The following is a 13,392-nucleotide window of genomic DNA, read 5'->3' on the forward strand; positions in this document are numbered from 1 at the left end:
AGAGTCCTGTTGCAGCCGCCTGTCGCTGTAGCATCAAGAGCAGCCGAAACTCAGCTGAATGGCAACTGAAACGGTAAAGGGGCGCCCCACTACAGCAGACGAGCCTCCACCTAGGAAGGCCCGTTCACGCCGCCTCCCCCCCCCCCTTCGGGCACCCCACGCCGTTATTCGGAGCAGTATTGTAGGATGGCCACACCAGTGCGGCAACTTGCTAGACATCACCTCGGTGGTAACCGAATCTCAACGCCTTGTGGTGTCTTCTATTCAGAAAACATTGTTATGCTGCCTTCGACCTATTCGCCGCAAGTGCGCACACAACTCAACTGCATAGCTTGCTAGACACCACCTCGGTGCCATCCGGATCTTGGAATCTCAGCGCCTTTTGGTGTCTTCTCTTCAGAAAATATTGTTGCGCTGCCTTTGGCCCCATTCGCACATCGGTCCGCTACTGACGCCATCTCACAGGCTAATGGGGCGCCCCACGCCGACTTTCAGCATTGTAGGATGACCACACCAGTACAGCAACTTGCTAGACATCACCTCGGTGCCATCCGGATCTCGGCGCCCCACTGCAGATGAAGTGCCTCTCAACTATGAAACCACCACGGTGACATCCGGATCTTGGCGCGTTGTGCTGCCTTCGGCCTATTCGCACATCGGTCCGCTACTGACGCCATCTCACAGGCTAATGGGGCGCCCCACGCCGAGTTTCAGCATTGTAGGATGACCACACCAGTATAGCAACTTGCTAGACATCACCTCGGTGCCATCCGGATCTCGGCGCCCCACTGCAGATGAAGTGCCTCTCAACTATGAAACCACCACGGTGACATCCGGATCTTGGCGCGTTGTGCTGCCTTCGGCCTATTCGCACATCGGTCCGCTACTGACGCCATCTCACAGGCTAATGGGGCGCCCCACGCCGAGTTTCAGCATTGTAGGATGACCACACCAGTACAGCAACTTGCTGGACATCACCTCGGTGCCATCCGGATCTCGGCGCCCCACTGCAGATGAAGTGCCTCTCAACTATGAAACCACCACGGTGACATCCGGATCTTGGCGCGTTGTGCTGCCTTCGGCCTATTCGCACATCGGTCCGCTACTGACGCCATCTCACAGACTAATGGGGCGCCCCACGCCGAGTTTCAGCATTGTAGGATGACCACACCAGTACAGCAACTTGCTAGACATCACCTCGGTGCCATCCGGATCTTGGCATCTCAGCGCCTTGTGGTGTCTTCTAGTCAGAAAATATTGTTGCGCTGCCTTTGGCCCCATTCGCACATCGGTCCGCAACTTAGACATCACCTCGGTGCCATCCGGATATTGGCATCTCAGCGCCTTGTGGTGTCAGTCAGAAAATATTGTTGCGCTGCCTTTGGCCCCATTCGCACATCAGTCCGCTACTGACACCATCTCACAGGCCAACAGGGCGCCCCACGCCGACTTTTACCATTGTAGGATGGCCACACCATTGCCACAACTTGCTAGACACCACCTCGGTGCCATCCGGATCTTGGCATCTCAGCGCCTTGTGGTGTCTTCTATTCCGAAAATATTGTTGCGCTGCCTTTGGCCCCATTCGCACATCGGTCCGCTACTGCCGCCATCTCACAGGCCAACGGGGCGCCCCACGCCGACTTTCAACATTGTAGGATGGCCACACCAGTGCGGCAACTTACTAGACACCACCTCGGTGCCATCCGGATCTTGGCGCGTTCTGCTACCTTCGGCCTATTTGCACATCGGTCCGCTACTGACGCCATCTCACAGGCTAATGGGGCGCCCCACGCCGACTTTCAGCATTGTAGGATGACCACACCAGTACAGCAACTTGCTAGACATCACCTCGGTGCCATCCGGATCTCGGCGCCCCACTGCAGATGAAGTGCCTCTCAACTATGAAACCACCACGGTGACATCCGGATCTTGGCGCGTTGTGCTGCCTTCGGCCTATTCGCACATCGGTCCGCTACTGACGCCATCTCACAGGCTAATGGGGCGCCCCACGCCGAGTTTCAGCATTGTAGGATGACCACACCAGTATAGCAACTTGCTAGACATCACCTCGGTGCCATCCGGATCTCGGCGCCCCACTGCAGATGAAGTGCCTCTCAACTATGAAACCACCACGGTGACATCCGGATCTTGGCGCGTTGTGCTGCCTTCGGCCTATTCGCACATCGGTCCGCTACTGACGCCATCTCACAGGCTAATGGGGCGCCCCACGCCGAGTTTCAGCATTGTAGGATGACCACACCAGTACAGCAACTTGCTGGACATCACCTCGGTGCCATCCGGATCTCGGCGCCCCACTGCAGATGAAGTGCCTCTCAACTATGAAACCACCACGGTGACATCCGGATCTTGGCGCGTTGTGCTGCCTTCGGCCTATTCGCACATCGGTCCGCTACTGACGCCATCTCACAGACTAATGGGGCGCCCCACGCCGAGTTTTAGCATTGTAGGATGACCACACCAGTACAGCAACTTGCTAGACATCACCTCGGTGCCATCCGGATCTTGGCATCTCAGCGCCTTGTGGTGTCTTCTAGTCAGAAAATATTGTTGCGCTGCCTTTGGCCCCATTCGCACATCGGTCCGCAACTTAGACATCACCTCGGTGCCATCCGGATATTGGCATCTCAGCGCCTTGTGGTGTCAGTCAGAAAATATTGTTGCGCTGCCTTTGGCCCCATTCGCACATCAGTCCGCTACTGACACCATCTCACAGGCCAACAGGGCGCCCCACGCCGACTTTTACCATTGTAGGATGGCCACACCATTGCCACAACTTGCTAGACACCACCTCGGTGCCATCCGGACCTTGGCATCTCAGCGCCTTGTGGTGTCTTCTATTCCGAAAATATTGTTGCGCTGCCTTTGGCCCCATTCGCACATCGGTCCGCTACTGCCGCCATCTCACAGGCCAACGGGGCGCCCCACGCCGACTTTCAACATTGTAGGATGGCCACACCAGTGCGGCAACTTACTAGACACCACCTCGGTGCCATCCGGATCTTGGCGCGTTCTGCTACCTTCGGCCTATTTGCACATCGGTCCGCTACTGACGCAAACTCACAGGCCAACGGGGCGCCCCACGCCGACTTTCAGTATTGTAGGATGGCCACACCAGTGCTGCAACTTGCTGGACACCACCTCGGTGCCATCCGGATCTTGGCGCGTTGTATTGCCTTCGGCCTATTCGCACATCGGTCCGCTACTGACGCCGCCTCACGTGCCAACGTATTTTCTCCGCATTTTATACCCTATGCCGCATAACAAGTCATGTGACTTGTTTATAAAACTTTTCATTGGTTCATTTTACTTTTGGTTTCCTAATGATGGAAGGCTTGATCATATGACCTAAAAACAACACTTTTCATTGGATGAAAACATTTTTTTTTTTCCCAAACGATGAAAGCCCCACCTTGTTTCTGGATGTTTCAGACTGAAGCTGGCGTCAGCATGAGAGCACCACCATCTCGTAGCTCCGTCGTGGTCATTCCGCGAGCAATCATGGCAACCGCTCCCCACCAGAAGCCTACAGGAGTCGGGGGGCCCCCAAAACTTTTGATGAATCCTCGAGGCGGAGGGGACGCTTTCGAGAATGGGGTCCAAGACCTAGCAGACAAGCGTCCGATTTCCAAGGTGTCCCAGGGCCATTTCAGTGGACCAGGCCCAAAAAGGAAAGAGCCTGCCGCCATTTTGAGAGTCCTGTGACAGCCGCCTATCGCTGCACCGCAAGAGTGGGCGCAACTCAGCTGAATTGCGACTTTTGACACAGTGGACCAAAAACGGACGGAATGGCAACTGAAACGGTAAAGGGGCGCCCCACTACAACAGATGACACTCCACCTGGAGAGGCCCGTTCACGCCGCCTCCCCCGGGGCGCCCCACGCCGTTATTCGGAGCAGCATTGTAGGATACCAAAACCAGTGCGGCAACTTACTGGACATCACCTTGGTGCCATCGTTCTGCTGCCTTGGAACTATTCGCACAACAGTTTGCTACTGATGACCCACCCCCCGCGACTCCCCACGCCGGAAATCTGGACGTTGTGCTGTGTTGGGACTATTCGCACAGCCGACCGCTACTTCGTTGTTTTTCCCTAAAAATGTTTATATGTTATTACTATTTTTGTTTTCTTGTATATATTTATAAATTATTAAAGTTTTATAATCTTACTACTTTGTTGGAGTGCTATATATTTTTAATGTAAAAACAACAAGTGATGGACTGAATGTGGATCAATGTCACACACTCCCCCAGTCAAAAGATCTGGGCCCAAATCCATCGTTTTTTTGCACTCCACACCACCCTGGGTTAGACAATGGCGATATGCAAATCAGCTCTGACCCTGTTGCCCCATGGGAACAGTCCAGTCCGAACTACAAAAGCCATGTCCTTCCCAGAACGGAATCAAGCATCCGAGGACCGGACCGGTTTCGAGGTAACACCTCTCTTCAGCCCGGCTAGCTTGACTCCAAGTGGTGTGGAGTGCCTGGGACCCACGTCTGGGCATCCCCAGCGCACTTAGGGCGGCAATTGCAAAAACAACAAGTGATGGACTGAATGTGGATCAATGTCACACACTCCCCCAGTCAAAAGATCTGGGCCCAAATCCATCGTTTTTTTGCACTCCACACCACCCTGGGTTAGACAATGGCGATATGCAAATCAGCTCTGACCCTGTTGCCCCATGGGAACAGTCCAGTCCGAACTACAAAAGCCATGTCCTTCCCAGAACGGAATCAAGCATCCGAGGACCGGACCGGTTTCGAGGTAACACCTCTCTTCAGCCCGGCTAGCTTGACTCCAAGTGGTGTGGAGTGCCTGGGACCCACGTCTGGGCATCCCCAGCGCACTTAGGGCGGCAATTGCAAAAACAACAAGTGATGGACTGAATGTGGATCAATGTCACACACTCCCCCAGTCAAAAGATCTGGGCCCAAATCCATCGTTTTTTTGCACTCCACACCACCCTGGGTTAGACAATGGCGATATGCAAATCAGCTCTGACCCTGTTGCCCCATGGGAACAGTCCAGTCCGAACTACAAAAGCCATGTCCTTCCCAGAACGGAATCAAGCATCCGAGGACCGGACCGGTTTCGAGGTAACACCTCTCTTCAGCCCGGCTAGCTTGACTCCAAGTGGTGTGGAGTGCCTGGGACCCACGTCTGGGCATCCCCAGCGCACTTAGGGCGGCAATTGCAAAAACAACAAGTGATGGACTGAATGTGGATCAATGTCACACACTCCCCCAGTCAAAAGATCTGGGCCCAAATCCATCGTTTTTTTGCACTCCACACCACCCTGGGTTAGACAATGGCGATATGCAAATCAGCTCTGACCCTGTTGCCCCATGGGAACAGTCCAGTCCGAACTACAAAAGCCATGTCCTTCCCAGAACGGAATCAAGCATCCGAGGACCGGACCGGTTTCGAGGTAACACCTCTCTTCAGCCCGGCTAGCTTGACTCCAAGTGGTGTGGAGTGCCTGGGACCCACGTCTGGGCATCCCCAGCGCACTTAGGGCGGCAATTGCAAAAACAACAAGTGATGGACTGAATGTGGATCAATGTCACACACTCCCCCAGTCAAAAGATCTGGGCCCAAATCCATCGTTTTTTTGCACTCCACACCACCCTGGGTTAGACAATGGCGATATGCAAATCAGCTCTGACCCTGTTGCCCCATGGGAACAGTCCAGTCCGAACTACAAAAGCCATGTCCTTCCCAGAACGGAATCAAGCATCCGAGGAACGGACCCAGGGTGGTGTGTAGTGCAAAAAAACGATGGATTTGGGCCCAGATCTTTTGACTGGGGGAGTGTGTGACATTGATCCACATTCAGTCCATCACTTGTTCTTTTTTGCAATTGCCGCCCTAAGTGCGCTGGGGATGCCCAGACGTGGGTCCCAGGCACTCCACACCACTTGGAGTCAAGCTAGCCGGGCTGAAGAGAGGTGTTACCTCGAAACCGGTCCGGTCCTCGGATGCTTGATTCCGGTCTGGGAAAGATATGGCTGTTGTAGTTCGGACTGGACTGTTCCCATGGGGCAACAGGGTCAGAGCTGATTTGCATAAAGCCATTATCTGACCCAGGGTGGTGTGGAGTGCAAAAAAACGATGGATTTGGGCCCAGATCTTTTGACTGGGGGAGTGTGTGACATTGATCCACATTCAGTCCATCACTTGTTCTTTTTTGCAATTGCCGCCCTAAGTGCGCTGGGGATGCCCAGACGTGGGTCCCAGGCACTCCACACCACTTGGAGTCAAGCTAGCCGGGCTGAAGAGAGGTGTTACCTCGAAACCGGTCCGGTCCTCGGATGCTTGATTCCGGTCTGGGAAAGATATGGCTGTTGTAGTTCGGACTGGACTGTTCCCATGGGGCAACAGGGTCAGAGCTGATTTGCATAAAGCCATTATCTGACCCAGGGTGGTGTGGAGTGCAAAAAAACGATGGATTTGGGCCCAGATCTTTTGACTGGGGGAGTGTGTGACATTGATCCACATTCAGTCCATCACTTGTTCTTTTTTGCAATTGCCGCCCTAAGTGCGCTGGGGATGCCCAGACGTGGGTCCCAGGCACTCCACACCACTTGGAGTCAAGCTAGCCGGGCTGAAGAGAGGTGTTACCTCGAAACCGGTCCGGTCCTCGGATGCTTGATTCCGGTCTGGGAAAGATATGGCTGTTGTAGTTCGGACTGGACTGTTCCCATGGGGCAACAGGGTCAGAGCTGATTTGCATAAAGCCATTATCTGACCCAGGGTGGTGTGGAGTGCAAAAAAACGATGGATTTGGGCCCAGATCTTTTGACTGGGGGAGTGTGTGACATTGATCCACATTCAGTCCATCACTTGTTCTTTTTTGCAATTGCCGCCCTAAGTGCGCTGGGGATGCCCAGACGTGGGTCCCAGGCACTCCACACCACTTGGAGTCAAGCTAGCCGGGCTGAAGAGAGGTGTTACCTCGAAACCGGTCCGGTCCTCGGATGCTTGATTCCGGTCTGGGAAAGATATGGCTGTTGTAGTTCGGACTGGACTGTTCCCATGGGGCAACAGGGTCAGAGCTGATTTGCATAAAGCCATTATCTGACCCAGGGTGGTGTGGAGTGCAAAAAAACGATGGATTTGGGCCCAGATCTTTTGACTGGGGGAGTGTGTGACATTGATCCACATTCAGTCCATCACTTGTTCTTTTTTGCAATTGCCGCCCTAAGTGCGCTGGGGATGCCCAGACGTGGGTCCCAGGCACTCCACACCACTTGGAGTCAAGCTAGCCGGGCTGAAGAGAGGTGTTACCTCGAAACCGGTCCGGTCCTCGGATGCTTGATTCCGGTCTGGGAAAGATATGGCTGTTGTAGTTCGGACTGGACTGTTCCCATGGGGCAACAGGGTCAGAGCTGATTTGCATAAAGCCATTATCTGACCCAGGGTGGTGTGGAGTGCAAAAAAACGATGGATTTGGGCCCAGATCTTTTGACTGGGGGAGTGTGTGACATTGATCCACATTCAGTCCATCACTTGTTCTTTTTTGCAATATATTTTTAATGTGACACATAATTGTAAAAACTTTGATGTACAAAGAGTCATCCCTGGAATCTTCCGCTTCAGGCTCGGTCCCCTCCCCAATCACAATACAGGATGGTTTTCAGATAATAGCAACGCTTCTGCTGTGACGTATCTCATCGAGTGTGGGCCTTGATCTACTATAACTCCTTTGAAGAGGGGTGATTCTTTACAGCTGGGGCCATAAACTACATCTGCAGGGCTAGCTGATACCCTAGGACCAGCCTGGACAATCGGACACAGAGGAAAAGGAGTGTCAGAGGGTGCGGTAGTGAATAGGGCGAAAGGGAGGTGTCGAGCGGGCACAGGGTGTGATTCTCAGGGAAGAGCAGCGCAGATGGGGGGAGGTTTATTACCCATGCATAAGACAGAGAGCGGGGGTGACCACTGCCTGGGGGAGATGCTTGCGAGGGTGGGGAGCCATGCTAAGGATCGACAGCGTGCACAGAGTGGGTCTGGTCAAGGCATCTAAAATGGCTGTCGTGCACGACAAAAGTGTGGCATTTGAAAAAAGACAAGATGGCGCAGACAATGTTTTTCAACACTTCCTGATTTCCTTCGAATCGAACGTTAACAGACGTTTGGGCATATTACCAAAGTTAAGCGATATTTATCCCTAACGATGCTTAGCAACGATTTTTTTACCGCTAAGCATCGTCAGAAATTATCGCAGATAAACCTTGCTATTATCAAGGTTTATCGCAAATACGATAATAAACGACCGCAATGCATTAATATCGCTGAAAACTCAGCGATATTCATGCATTACCGAGCTAATGCTCTTAGCCATGTTATCCACCTCCCATTGGATAACATGGCTAAGAACTGCTCAGGGCAGGTGCTAGCTTTTGGAGATATTCGCGCTCATCTCGAATATTTCCAAAAGTTGATAATAGGAGATAGCGATGTTAGCGACTGTTTCCAGTCGCTAACATCTTGGCATGCCCACTTTGCATGTCATTAGTGATAAATATCACTCACATGCAAAGTGGGGCCCAAGATGGTCGCTATCTCCTACTAGCCGTCGCTAACTGGTGTTAGCAACAGCTAGGTAATACAGATATAATTTTATCTCCGCGAAGCGGAGCGCTGTTACAGATATATATCTTGTTTTTGAACGTTAATTTCTCAAAATCCACTGAAGCACATATATTGAGACCTAGCAAAGGCACATCGAGCTACCAGTCCCTACAATTTTGCCAAGTTTCGTGCAAATCCATTCAGCCGTTCGATTATTATTATTATTATTTTTTTGCCACGCGGGGCCCTTTTAAAACCTCCACATCAAACCTAAGAGGTCAAGGAGGATCTACTATGCCCCCTTATGGTCATTTGCCCCTTCGCTTTGGCCTCCTCTTGTCTCTCGATCCTACCGAGAGACAAGATGGCGGCCGCAACGGACTGTTTGCAATGTTTACAGACGCCGGAGAACCAATCAGCTTCGCAAACCTCCGTTACGCGAAGCGGAGCGCTGTTACAGATATATATCTTTTTTTGAACGTTAATTTCTCAAAATCCACTGGAGCACATATATTGAGACCTAGCAAAGGCACATCGGGCTACCAGTCCCTAATATTTTACCAAGTTTCGTGCAAATCCATTCAGCCGTTCGATTATTATTATTATTATTTTTTTTTGCCCCGCGGGGCCCTTTTAAAACCTCCACATCAAACCTAGGGGGTCAGCGAGGATCTACTATGCCCCCTTATGGTCATTTGCCCCTTCGCTTTGGCCTCCTCTTGTCTCTCGATCCTACCGAGAGACAAGATGGCGGCCGCTACGGACTGTTTGGAATGTTTACAGACGCCGGAGAACCAATCAGCTTCGCTTCACAAAGCTCCGTTGCGCGAAAAGTACGCGAACTGGAGCGCTGCCCGGTCCGCTGTTACAGATATATATCTTTTTTTGAACGTTAATTTCTCAAAATCCACTGAAGCACATATATTGAGACCTACAAAAGGCACATCGGGCTACCAGTCCCTACAATTTTGCCAAGTTTCGTGCAAATCCATTCAGCCGTTCGGGCTAAAAGTGAGGCCAACCGCCCTATGGAAAACTCAATGTTAAAAACACGTTTTGGGACCCCCCTTTTTTCTCGGCCCCCCCTTGACGAACCCCCCCCCAAATTTTCAAGGGCTGCTCAGAAACAAAATGTGCCATTTTCCTGAAAATTTCAGCCAATTCCGTCCACAAACGCCAAAGTTATTAGACATAGAATTTTCAAAAATCCCATAGGGAAAAAATCCTAACTATATATACCTACTGGCGACCGCCAGTAGGTAATATATATATATATATATATGAAATGTTTTGTTCACTTTCCATTTTTCCTGAAATTTGCATAAAAAAAATATATATTAGTAGAGGTAGGGCACTGTTGGGATTAATTTTAGATAGGCAGTTTTTATCAGAGAATTTATCTTTGGGCAGTGTATAGTATCAGAGTGGAAGTAGGAATATAAAAAAGTGTATCTAAATTTATAAGTACTACAGAGGGATAGTATATAACTAACAGAAAAAGTTTGCCATATTAACTTAAAGTGCACAATATACTTCACTTCTTTAATACTCAGTTTCCTGCCTTTGCTACTTTCCTCATTCCTTTCTCTATTACCTATTTACTCAACTCCTTCCACTCTTTTTCTCAGTCCCTCTGTTCTCATAGTTCCTCAGTCTTGTTCACTCACTCCATCTCTATTACTCTTAGTGTCTGTGAATTACTTTCCCAACTTTTTTTTTTTTGGGACCGCTTCCTGGGAAGTTGCCCGGTTCGCAAACCAGCAGCGTTATGGCAGTCCACCATTTTGTGTTTCGTTCGAATCAAGATACAAGATGGAGGGCAAATAATGTTCAGAATAGGTAGAAGGGGGCACGGTAGATGTATCTTGACCCCCTTGGTTTTCTGAGGGTGGCTGAGGAGGACCATAGTTCTTCACTCTTGTTCACTCTCTCTGTTTCTATTAATGTCACTGTTTATGACTGATCAAAAAAATGTTTTTTAAAAAAGAACAGTAACTATAAGGGAAGGAAATAGACAGTTATGTTAAAAGAAAGACAGCTATAGGGAGTAAACTAACGATACTGTTACCTACAATCCACTGCTGTTGATGTTACTGACCATGTCATGAATGATGTAATATGTGAAATCATCAACAGTGGATTGTAGGTAACAGTATCCTTAGTTTACTCCCTAGAGCTGTCTTTCTTTTAACATAACTGTGTATTTCCTTCCCTTATAGTTACTGTTCTTTTTTAAAAAATATTTTTTTGGTTAGCTTCCGGTACGCGTACCGGGTAGCGCTCCGGGAGCGAACTAAGAGAAATACAGGTTGGCAGAGTTCCAAATATTCTACCAATTTTTTTATAATGGGGAGTTAGTTCTGAAAAGAACTTTTTTTTTTTATGTTTTTGTTGTTTTATATTTTTTTTAGTATTTTTTGAACATTTTTTTACTTTTTTTGTATTTTCTGAACGTTTTTAAAAATTTTTTGGTTTTTTTGGGGGGGGGGGAAACAAAAACGATCCATTATAAAGGGCTCAACAGGAGCAAAAAAAAAAAAAGAATTTATTTTTTGGTGCGTTTTGTGCAAACATTAATATGATTTTGAATTGCTCGCAAAATCAAAGTGATGCTACTTTCTCTGTAGCAGATGAAAGCGCCACATTCCACGCACACTTGTTTTACGTGCCCAAACAACATTTGGATGTTTGCAATCACCTCCCTCGCCTCTGGTCCCGACACCTCTGGAACCACCGATCTTCTTGCCATTTGGAGGGGATTTTGTTGTTGGTCACGTAGCTGGGCAGCACTATAGTTATTTGGGTGCCACCTACTCATATGCCGATGCATAGTATGATTGCCATAACTATATTTTTTATCAGTGCCCCTTGACAATCTGTCACCGCATATGCGGCAAAACACGTAACGAGCATTCACTTTCTTTTGCCCCTCAGGAATTCTGTAGAATTGCCAGATATAATTCTCCTGTCGATTGTACCTCCTGGGCTCCTCTGGCAAAAACTCATGCTCTTCCTCCTCTTCCTCCTCTTCCTGTTCTTCCTCTTCTTGCAGAATTACTTCTGCAGGTGGTCCTCTCTTTCTTGGATTTGGTGGAGGTGGTGGGCTAGCACCAGCTGAAGCTACTAATGAAGCCATCACAAAGTCTCAATAGAGGGTCTTTCTCTCACCAAGATGAAAGTCAGAGTGATGAAAGAAGGAGGGGTTTTCATCATTTGGGAAAAACAAAAGTTCTAAACCAATGAAAAGTGTCCATTTTAGATCACATGACCTTGTATTACATCATTAGGAAACCAAAAGTGAAATGAACCAATGAAAAGTGTTATTATCGAGTCACATGACCTGCTATGTTTACATTACGCGGTCGGCGCCGCGCCGCGGATCGCTTCCGGTTCGCGTACCGCTGCGCTTCCGGGTACGCGAACATAGCACGTAATATGACGTATTACGCGAGAACGCGAAACGTCATGCTGACGCGAAGCGTCGCGATGTTGTTTTGTAACGCGAGAGGTGCGCTAAAGGAACGTTTACCAGTTCGCGTACCGGGTCGCGCCTCCGGATTGAGCTAACGGGAAGCTAACCGGTACGCGTACTGGGAGCGAAACAAAAAAAAATAAAAAAAAATTGTATAAAAAACATGTAAAAAATATTTTTCTTTTTAAAGAATAATACATTGTAAAGGTTTTGATATTAGCTATTAAAAAACCAATGAAATTCACTGAAAAAACCATAGGTTATAGACCATATATAGTTAGGAATTAGCATTTACAAAACCTTAAAAATTCACTGAAAAAACCATAGGTTATAGACCATATATAGTTAGGGATTAGCATTTAAAAAACCTTATTTTACTCACACAAAACCATTGAAATTCCATATATAGTTAGTTGTACTAACTATATATCACGCACCCGCAATCCACTGCTGATGATGTCACATATTACATCATTCATGACATGGTCAGTGACATCACTGATGACATCACTGATGACATCTCAAATGACATCACTGATGACATCACTGATGACATCTCAAATGACATCACTGATGACATCACTGATGACATCTCAAATGACATTACTGATGACATCACTGTTGTGATAATACGATGAACCTCTTCAGACTCTAATATAACCTTAGATACACTCAGTGTAAACACAGACTCACAGATTGTCACTCATCCATGAAGTTACACACACACCTAGACAGTCATGCAAACAATCAATCACACCTCCATTTCCTTAACTATACAGTTAAACACACCTTACTTACTTATTCAAACAAATACTAAAACATATTTACTCACTTATACAATCCTGGATACAAGTTCACAATGATCCATACAGCCACTCACACATTCACTGGCTCTTATGCACAGTTATTTATATATGTCAACTCTCACATGTACTGTATTTTACATATGTACTTAATTTGACATGTAGCACTGAGATATCTATTCACTCACCAATACAGTCATGCACACAGTCAACTGCCCATACAGCTGTTTCCAACATGCACTTTTGAACCCATACATCTATGCACAGAGTCATACACTTCCCAGCCACTCACACACACACTCAGTCTCCTATACAAATGCTTGGGCAACCAATCAATAACCTATATAGTTACTCATATAGCTACTGATCAACACATGCAGTAGTTTACAGAACAACAGACATAATGATGCACAAATTAAGACAGTTTAGTCACTAACCCATGCACTCAGTGAGACACATTTAATCACTCACTCATACAGTCAGTCACGCACCTACTAAATCCTTCATCCAGACACTTCT

This window comes from Lissotriton helveticus, chromosome 10 (genome assembly GCF_964261635.1).
Source record: "Lissotriton helveticus chromosome 10, aLisHel1.1, whole genome shotgun sequence".
NCBI lineage: Eukaryota > Metazoa > Chordata > Amphibia > Caudata > Salamandridae > Lissotriton > Lissotriton helveticus.